Source organism: Vulpes lagopus, chromosome 16 (genome assembly GCF_018345385.1).
Source record: "Vulpes lagopus strain Blue_001 chromosome 16, ASM1834538v1, whole genome shotgun sequence".
NCBI lineage: Eukaryota > Metazoa > Chordata > Mammalia > Carnivora > Canidae > Vulpes > Vulpes lagopus.
Genome location: NC_054839.1, coordinates 59,588,967 through 59,598,097, shown reverse-complemented (window position 1 = coordinate 59,598,097; position 9,131 = coordinate 59,588,967). Strand labels below are relative to the sequence as shown.

Here is a 9,131-nt window from a genome sequence, read left to right as displayed (position 1 = left end):
GCCTGGGCAGTGAATGAACGTCCGGGCTTCTCAGGCCTGAAACCAGCTCCGAATGTTAATCTAGGAAAGAGCCGAGAAGTGGCCCAACATGAACCTGCTGGTTGAGCTTCTTTCTGAAATCTGAGTCATCATCACGGGCTGGGGGGAAGGAAGGGCTGGTGGCCCCACAGCTTGTGTAAGAACCTGGTGCAGGACAATCAGCAGGCTTCTCAGCCCCGCAGCCCAGAGCTCTGGATTCCTGGGGATCACCTGGTCCCTGGAGGCGGCGCCCCCGCCGACGACCCACTTGAGTTGTTTGGAACGTTGGCCTAGAGGAAGGAATTCCCTCCCCCCAGGCCGGAGGAGGCCCGTGCAATTCTGTGATCCTCACTTCTGCCCGGGTCGTGATGCCATCCTCTGCACCCGGACAAGTGCCACTCAAAGTATAGACTACAGCTGAGGACAACGTGGCTTTCCCAGTTAGACCCTGATGAGCCTTCGGCGGGTCGTCCTTGTACTGGAGCAGAAATAAGAGCTTGGGCTGCTCCGTGGCCTGGCGGAGATGAGGAGGAGGAGGAGGAAGGAGGGGCCAGATCCTGAATGCCCTACTCATGCCACTGCACTCCAGAGGGGCGCTCCCCCCCACTCCTACCCCCACCCCCATCCCCCACCCCCGGGCTGGGAGTTAGCTCTCCACTCCCTGGCTGGAGGCCACCATTTCCAAGTACCTGACAAGGTGGCAGTGCTGTCACACACCAGACCTTCCCTCCTGGGCCTTCCTACACACACTAGGTCCTCCCTGTGTGGACAATGAGAGGTGCGCGGCCCGCACTCCTACGGCCCTGAGCAAAGCTGTGGAGTTCCAGCTCTTTCCTTTCGGGCAGCACACCTTACTTTTTTCAGCTGTTCTCAACCTTTAGCTTCGCCTTCCTAACGAAACCCAAGAAGGTCTTAAGAATTCATTCACATTAAAGTGCAAATAACTAATGACCCTTGCTTCTTCTGGGGATATTTTCTTTTAAAAACTGAAATCCAAGGAAGGAACCTATAAATGTGGAATTTCAAAGAAGAGTGGAATTGAGCGTGAGCTTCAATGTCCAGTCTTCTGAACTCATTCCCATCCCTCCAACCTACTAGCTTCTTGCAAGAGGAGGGGGCGTTTAAACGTGGTGAAGAAGGCGTAATGTATAAACCTGTCCAATCACTACGTTGCACACCGGAGACTAGAGGAACCCTGCGTGTCAGCCCTGCTCAGATGATGAAAAGATGGAGTGCATGGAGGAGATACTAAGTCTAGGCTTACGGTACTTCTCTTGAAAGTGCTCTGGGCCAGGAAGGAGCAGAGAAGCACTAAGAGAGGTCAGGAGACATGGTAGAAAGGTAGATGGAGGCTAAGTGTCCAGAGTTTCTGAATTCGTAAGCGCTGTGCTGTGACCTCACTCCTACCTCCTCTACCCTTTACCCCAGCGATGACACCCCCTTTACCTCCTTTACTTCCAGTCTGGGCCTGGAACATTCTAGGGGTGGAAGAAGGGATGTGCAAGAGAAGCCTGGGCCCCCAGAACTCTGTTTCTTTCTTTTCCTTCTTTCTTTTCTTTTTTTTTAGATTTTATTTATTTATTAATGAGAGACACACAGAGAGAGGCTGAGACACAAGCAGAGGGAAAAGCAGGCTCCCTGCAGGGAACCTGAGGCAGGACTTGATCCCAGGACCCCAAGGTAATGCCCTGAGCCAAAGGCAGATGCCCAACTGCCGAGCTTCCCAGGTGCCCAGAACTCTGTGCATCTTTAATGAGCTGGGGCCTGACTTAATAGTCGTCCCACGTGGAAAGCTAGCCTGTGAGTTGGACGGCAGGGACCATGTGTCCCCTCCATCCCGTAGCGCGTGTCCGAGGCTCAGTGTTCTGCACACGTAGTAGGTGCTCAAGAGATACGCACTGGCCGGCCGGACGCATTGCCTGGCTGCACTCTCACAAGAACTCCCTATTACCCGTCCCTTTCTGCAGGTGAGGCAGCGGGAGCTTAGTCGGGCTAAATAAGTTGCCTGGGTTGCCCAGTTGGTGAGACGCAGAGCTGGTGTTCTAGTGAGTTCTGACCGACTTTAAGGCCAGGCTCCAAACCAGAGCCCTTAACTGCATTTAGCATCAATTTGAGCAAAGGTGGGGTTGCGTCTCCATCTCGGGAGTGATTCTCTCATGGAAACATTTTCATGACCCCCAAAATCTTTGTACACATTCTCATATCCTTTTACATTTTCCCTGCGGGATAAACCAACATTTCACCCGGTATGAAATTTTGTGGACTTCAAAACGGTAAATAAAAATGGCAAAGGGATGCGGTAGAATGTTCATAATCTGGAGAATAATTTATAATCATAATGCCTCCTTTTATTTGAAGAATTGGGACTGCTCTAGTGAGAACTAATTTGTTTAGGTCTCTGATTTCACGCTTAGAGTAGGCTGCAAAGCTCCCCACCTGGATATTTCCAGGCTCCAAGTTGCTGTGCGGAGGAGGGGGCCGGGGGAGGGAGAAGGATTCATTATTAGGTCTTAGCTTGAAATCTGAGGCCAGTTTCTAATGGGAAGTTCTCAAACACTTGCGCCCTGTGGCTGTGGGTCCCACTGGACTCCCGTCCCTCATTCCCAGCTGAGGGTCCTCCAGACACCTTCCAGGTGCTCTCCCGTTGATTGCCCCGTACCAGGTCACAGGTGCAACCAGAACTCAGAGCCACACCACCTGAGGCCGCTGTTGGGCTCCGATAAGAGCGAGTCTCGGCCAACCCAGAAGCCTCTCCCCAAGGTCGCAGAGGAGGAGGTCGGGCTTCTTATCGGACCAGCATTCAGCTGACCCATGTGGCTCGGACCTCGGGCTGCGGTGGAGCGCAGGGAGGAGGGGGTGCGGGGCTCTGCTCCAGCCAGCCCTGCGCCGACCAGGCCTCGGGGCACCATCTGTTAGACGAGGTCATCCTAGATGCACCTGGTAATTGGGGTCACCGTCTGTTAGCTAATTGGCTTTAAGCTAAAGAGAAAGAAAAACTTCTCCTATTTTTACGACAGGGGGTAGTTTTGCAAGGTGGAGTGAGGCGCTTGCCCAGTTAGGCTCCTGCCCTCCCACAGAGACCGGAGGCAGGCCCCCCCCCCCAGGATGGCACTTCCAGGGGGATTGGCCCCGGTTCCTTGAGAAAGGCATTCCCGAGTCCTAAGGCCGGCAACGGCTTTGTTTAGCTTTTAGAAGGATTTATACACATTTCGAAGAGACAGAGGCAAGACCTACAAGTGGTCTAAAGCTAATGCTCTAGGAAGGGAGCTGCGGGGAGAAGTCTCCTCCTGGAAAGAGGACAATGAAGCCTCCTATTTTGAATTTGTATTTGTCCTCCCCGAGGTGGCAGCAAAGGTGGCCTCCCCCCCCCCCCCCCCCCCCCCCCCCGCCTCCTGTTCCTGCACTCGGGCTCTCCCGTCTTACCCCAGGCGCTGCAGAAAGACAAGAACCAAGGACGGAACAGCTGAAGGCCGGCCGGGGGGCTCCTGGGCGGGGGGCTCCTGGGGTGGGCCTGTCCTCCTATTCACCCGTCACTTGAGTTGCACCATCTTGGTTCTGGAGAAAGTGCAAGCCTTCTGTGAGGGACCTCACCACCACCACCCACCCACCTCGAGGCAGGGGCCGGGACACGAGGTGTTGGTGTGTGTCCTGAACCCTTGAGGCGAGGTCCCGGCTCACCCGCGCGCGGGGCACGGGCGCCTGGTCCGCTCCGAGGGCTGCAGCCACCCCAGCGCAGCAGGCAGGAGGCGCGGGTGTAGACACACCACACCGGGGAGCGGTGGACAACTGAAAACCACGACACAGCAGAACCAGGCCAAAACCAAACCCTGCGGTTCACTTTCACCAAAGAGGGTTTCTGACCAAGACAGAGAGGGAGAAGAACCTTTAAAATCTGTGAGCCGGGAAGGGAGAAAGCGGACCTCACATTCCGCTGGGCAATCAGCCCTCCAAGCCAGGACAGGTCTCACTGTGCCCCGTGTTTGCAGAAGAAAAGAACAGTCATTTCCATGCAGGAAGGAAGCCGGCACCGAAACAGAAAGCATGATCTGGTTTTTCCTAAAGTTCCCTGTCTGTAGCTCCGTCGTATATATGCGTGTGTCTCTGAGCCAGCCGAGGAGCAGGAGGGAAGCCCTTCCATCTGCCCCCACCTCCTGCCTCCGTGGCCCCGGAGGGCCTGGCCAGCCTCCCGCGGGGAAGCAAGGCCTCACGCCACCCTACTGACTACTGGCTGCCCCACCTCAGGTGCCAGGGGCAAAGGGGTCCAATTCCCAGTTCCAAGGGCTAGCCCGGGCCTACTGCCACTTTTGCTTGCAGGCAGGCAGGCAGGCAGGGCTGGCTTCCCCGGGGAATCTTGCGCATCACAGAGGTACAGAAATGTTGGGCAAATGACGACCAAAAAATAGTATCTTAGTAGGTGGTGTCCCTGAACAAAAGAAGGCACAGGCCCGAGTGGCAGAAACGAAGGGCGAAACCACAGCCGAGACGCTGGGTGTAAGCTGGGAGCCTGGCGCCAGAGAGGCGTTAGAGGAGCCACGGGCAGGCTCCAGGGCCCAGGTGAAGGCTCCACCAGCAGCGTGGGAGGAGCAGGTAAGGCCTGAGCTTGCTCGCAGGACCAGGCCGGCCGGTCTTGCTCTGAGCTCAGGAGGAAAGCAAGCGCGTCAGAGCTGCGCCTTCCTTCCAAGGCGACTGGCGAGCCCTGTCCACCGCTCAGGGAAGCAGGAGGAAGCGCCTGGTCTCTCTGGGGACACAGGGGCGTCGCATCCCTGGGCCCACGCGTGAATGGCAGAGTCCAGCTCGGTGCCACCTTGAAGGCCGGGAGCCCCAAGCACAGAAACTAACGTAACGCTTCGCCTCAAGCAGTTGAGGCCTCCAGGAGCCTCAGGAAAGCACTCGGTGCGACCACCCGGGGCACGCGGGGCACCCAGGATGACCAAGTCCTGCCCAGGATGTGCTCAGCCAGGAAGCGACCCATCCCCCGGGGAAAGGCGCCTGGCAGGTGCAGCCGGCAGGGACTCCCGGGTTCGTGCAGGCTCCGAGGCATCTATCGGCACCTTCACAGCTGGTAGGGGCGCCACCGCCAGCTGCGGCCCGGCCCAGCTGTGCCTCCCTGTCCCGCCTTCTCAGGCCACTCCATCCCCCCGTCACATACACTCAAAATCTTGCAGCGTCTTCGTCTTCTCTCAGCTTTTCCCCTTAAGAAAGGCTTTCAATTTCTCACCTTTCTTCCCTCCTCTCGCCCGTTGCGGCGACGGCCAGCTACCTGTCCCTCTTCTTTTTATTCCCCCTGCCCGGCCACAAAGGTATCCTCCTAAGTGGCAGGTCCAGTGGTTTTGCTTCCCGGAGCCAAATCCTGCTTACGAAAGTCCAAACCGTCCCCAGCTTGGGCTTAAAGCTCTCTCCAGCTTTGTTTCCTATTATGAGGTGCCCCCCTTCCCCCCACACCCCGGCCTCCTGCTCTGGCACACTGGGCTACCTGTCCTTCCTGCGCTCTGCCTCTTACTTCCAAGCAGCCTCCTCCCTCCGACTGGACTGCTTCCCTCATCACATCAGCTGCTGGAAGGTCAATCTTGGCTTAAACCTTCTAGAAACAGGCTCCAGTGGCCCACGGGCCGGGGTCCTGGGTGGTGTCTTGGGGCGCGCCGCGCTGCCGGGGCTGCTGAGTGGCCCGCGGGCCCCCTGGCCGAGCCTGCTCACGCGCCCCAACTCGGGAGGGTCCTCCTGGACTCGAGAGCGGACCCTGGTTGCAGTGAAGCCAGATGGGGTGCAGTAGCGGCTTGTGGGGGATGTGATCCAGCGCTTTGAGAGGAGGGGCTTCAAGCTGGTGGGGACGCAGATGCTGCAGGCGCCAGAGTCCTTGCTGAGCACCCCCTGACCTGCAGAGGAAGCCCTTCTGCCCAGCGCTCATCAGCTACGTGACCTCCGGCCCCGTGGTGGCCATGGTCTGGGAGGGCCCCAATGTGGTGTGCTCCTCGAGGACCATGATAGGACACACCGACTCAGCTGAGGCCGCCCCCGGCACCATCAGGGGGGACTTCAGCGTCCACATCAGCAGGAACATCATTCACGCCAGCGACTCCGTGGAGGGGCCCGGAGGGAGATCCAGCTATGGTTTCAGAGCAGTGAGCTGGTGGACCGAGCAGACGAAAACCACGAGAGCAGCGTCTACGCAGCCTGAGCACTCGGGCTGCCCTCAGCCACCCTGCGGCCGCCCAGGATCAACTACCTCTGTCGTGCAGACCCCGAGCCCACCCCGGCGGTCTGCCCTTCTGTCCCAGACCCCGTCTACCTTCCGCTCCACGCTACCCCGAGGAGCTGAACAACCAACTCTATGTGCCTTTTACTATCCTGAGCCAGTAAGAAATTGGACCAAATCCTCTCTATACCAAAGTGCCAGACAACCTTTGGGGTGTCTCCAAAAGTACGTAGTGTAAGCGCCCTTTCCCCAAGGGGGGTGGGACATCACTGTGTTGTGGCGGGCGTGGGTCGTTTGGTACAGTTCCTGCCATCTCTCAGATTAGGGGTGAGGACTTCATGCAAAGTCATAAGAGTTTGAGAGTAGAAATAAAGCTTACCTGCTCACGCAAAAAAAAAAAACAAAACCCAAAAAAACCCAAAAAACCTTCTAGAAACATGATGTAGTGGAAAATAAAGGCATCATGTAGACTAGACCTAGCTGGTTTCCAGTTCCAGAAATGTCGCTTACCAGCTCTGTGCCTCCAGCAAGTCACACCCCCCCCCCGCCCCCACCTAGTTTCTGATTATGCGAGACGAGCAGGACACCTACTTTGCAGAAGCGAGACAGCTGGAGGTAATCTCTGGAAAGCACCTAGCACAGACTTGGCCCCAGTACGTGCTCAATAAACCGTTGCTGAATTGAGCCTCTATCGGCATTTTCGTGGCAGTTTTGTCCTACTGCTTCCCCAGCCGGAGCCCCCTGAGGCCCGAGGCCTCGTCCAAACTGTCTTGGCCTCTTTGTACTTTCCTATGGCCGACACAGGAGCACACCTACTGACAAGTGGCGGAAAGAACTTAGCACGCCTAACCTGATGTTAGGGAAGGGAAGAATCTGGGTAGAGGGACCTAGTGGATCTCAGGTGCTGGACGGGTGTTGAGGGCCCACTTGTACGGCGTCACTCCGGAGAGGGCAGGACCCCCGTCAGGAGCTATAAGGAGGACAGTTTTAGCACAGGGTGGGAATAGCCAATGGGTAGAGAGCAGCTCAACATGAGAGCAGCTGTCAACTGTGAGCCGCCGGCGGTTAAAACAAGTCGGGTTATGGAAACTGTTCCTCCGTGGGATGACACATAAGACCAGATCTGCGATGCTTAACTTTTGGGGCTCACAAAAGCCTTTGAAAATCTGATAAAAGTTATGGATCTTCTTCCCTAAAAAAAAAAGAAAGAAAGAAAGAAAGAAAGAAAGAAAGAAAGAAAGAAAGGAAAAAGGTTCAAAGCATCACATTTTGCAAATAATTTTGCAAATGATTTCAGGAGCTTCATGGCTCCTAGGCAAAGATCACCTGAAAACCCCTGGAAGATGCTATCCATCTTCAACTTTCTTTTTTACTGTTAATAATGAGAAAGAAGCATTTCTGTTCTATGTATCTTCAAAATTCATACGTCCATCTCAGGGGCCTGGCTCATAACTTTTGCCCAGTTAGAGCATTTTGCCCAATGCTCTACATATTTGTGGATTAAATGGATGAATAAATGAATTCACCTTTGATGAATCTGATCTTTAAGTAAAGGCATGTGCCACATGGAGAAAAGACAAAAATGAAACGTTCTAGAAAAAGACCAGGCAGCCTGGGTGGCAGTTTAGCGCCGCCTTCAGCCCAGGGTGTGATCCTGGGGTCCCGGGATCGAGTCCTGCATCGGGCTCCCTGCATGGAGCCTGCTTCTCCCTCTGCTGTGTCTCTGCCTCTGTCTCTCTGTGTCTCTCATGAATAAATAAAATCTTACAAAAAGAAAAAGACCAATACAGGATGACAAAAGGTGGAAGAGAGCTCATCAGGGATGGAGAAAAGGATACACTTTGGAAGGCCTCGAGCCCCAGCCTCTTGCCTGGATCCAAAACACCCCAGCAAACTTCTAAACCCACAATTTCAAGTCTCCCACTCAATTCTGGCCCTGCCGCTCCTACTCAGAATGACGTGGCACCCACTCGGGAGTGGGGTGGGTGGGTGGGAATCACTCCTTAAGGCCATGACCCTAGGGGATCCCTGGGTGGCGCAGCGGTTTGGCACCTGCCTTTGGCCCAGGGCGCGATCCTGGGGTCCCGGGATCGAGTCCTGCATGGGCTCCCTGCGTGGAGCCTGCTTCTCCCTCTGCCTGTGTCTCTGCCTCTCTCTCTCTCTCTCTCTCTCTCTCTCTCTCTCTGTGACTATTATAAATAAATAAAAATTTTTAAAAAAAAGACCATGACCCTAGGATCCCTGTGTGGCTCAACGGTTTACCACCTGCCTTCAGCTCAGGGCATGACCCCTGGGGTCCAGGCTCGAATCCTACATCGGGCTCCCGGCATGGAGCCTGCTTCTCCCTCTGCCTGTGTCTCTGCCTCTCTCTCTGTCTCATGAATAAATAAATAAAACCTTAAAAAAAAAAAAAAAAAGGGATGACGACCCTGAGCAGGTGCTACTCTTTACCTGATTCTGAAACCCCTTCCCCCTTGTGAATTTAGGTCTCAATTGCAATGCAACCAACAATTCATTGTTCTATTGTTCCAGTTGGTTCACCCCGGGAAGGAGCTGTTCAATGCAGTGAGCGTGTGGGGAGGCATTTGTGTTTTCTTCCCCAGACTATTATTATTGACGGAATAGCTGACTTTCAACATCAAGGGGACAGTGAGCCGCAAGGAGAGGACGCGCAGCGCGGCCAGGCCCAGCAGGCCTGGGTGTTGGAGGAGGCTCAGGTCGGGTGCTGCCATCGGGGGGGCAGGGCCTGAGGGGGGGGGCACCTTCAGGTGCAGGCGGGGCTGCGGGCGCCCAGGAGCCTCCTCAGGCCATGCAGGGCCTCGGACAGCCCTGCCCCGGTGAGCGTGCTGCAGGCCCGAAGCTCGGCTGCCGCCTCGGGCAGGGCAGGCGTGCCTGGTCTGCCGGGTCCAGCACGAACGCG

General features: G+C 55.8%; 1 pseudogene; it reads left to right on the top strand.

The window, feature by feature from the left end:
• Positions 1-4,944: 4,944 nt before the first annotated feature.
• LOC121476931 lies at positions 4,945-6,193 on the top strand (annotated as a pseudogene).
• The last annotated feature ends 2,938 nt before the right edge of the window (positions 6,194-9,131 follow it).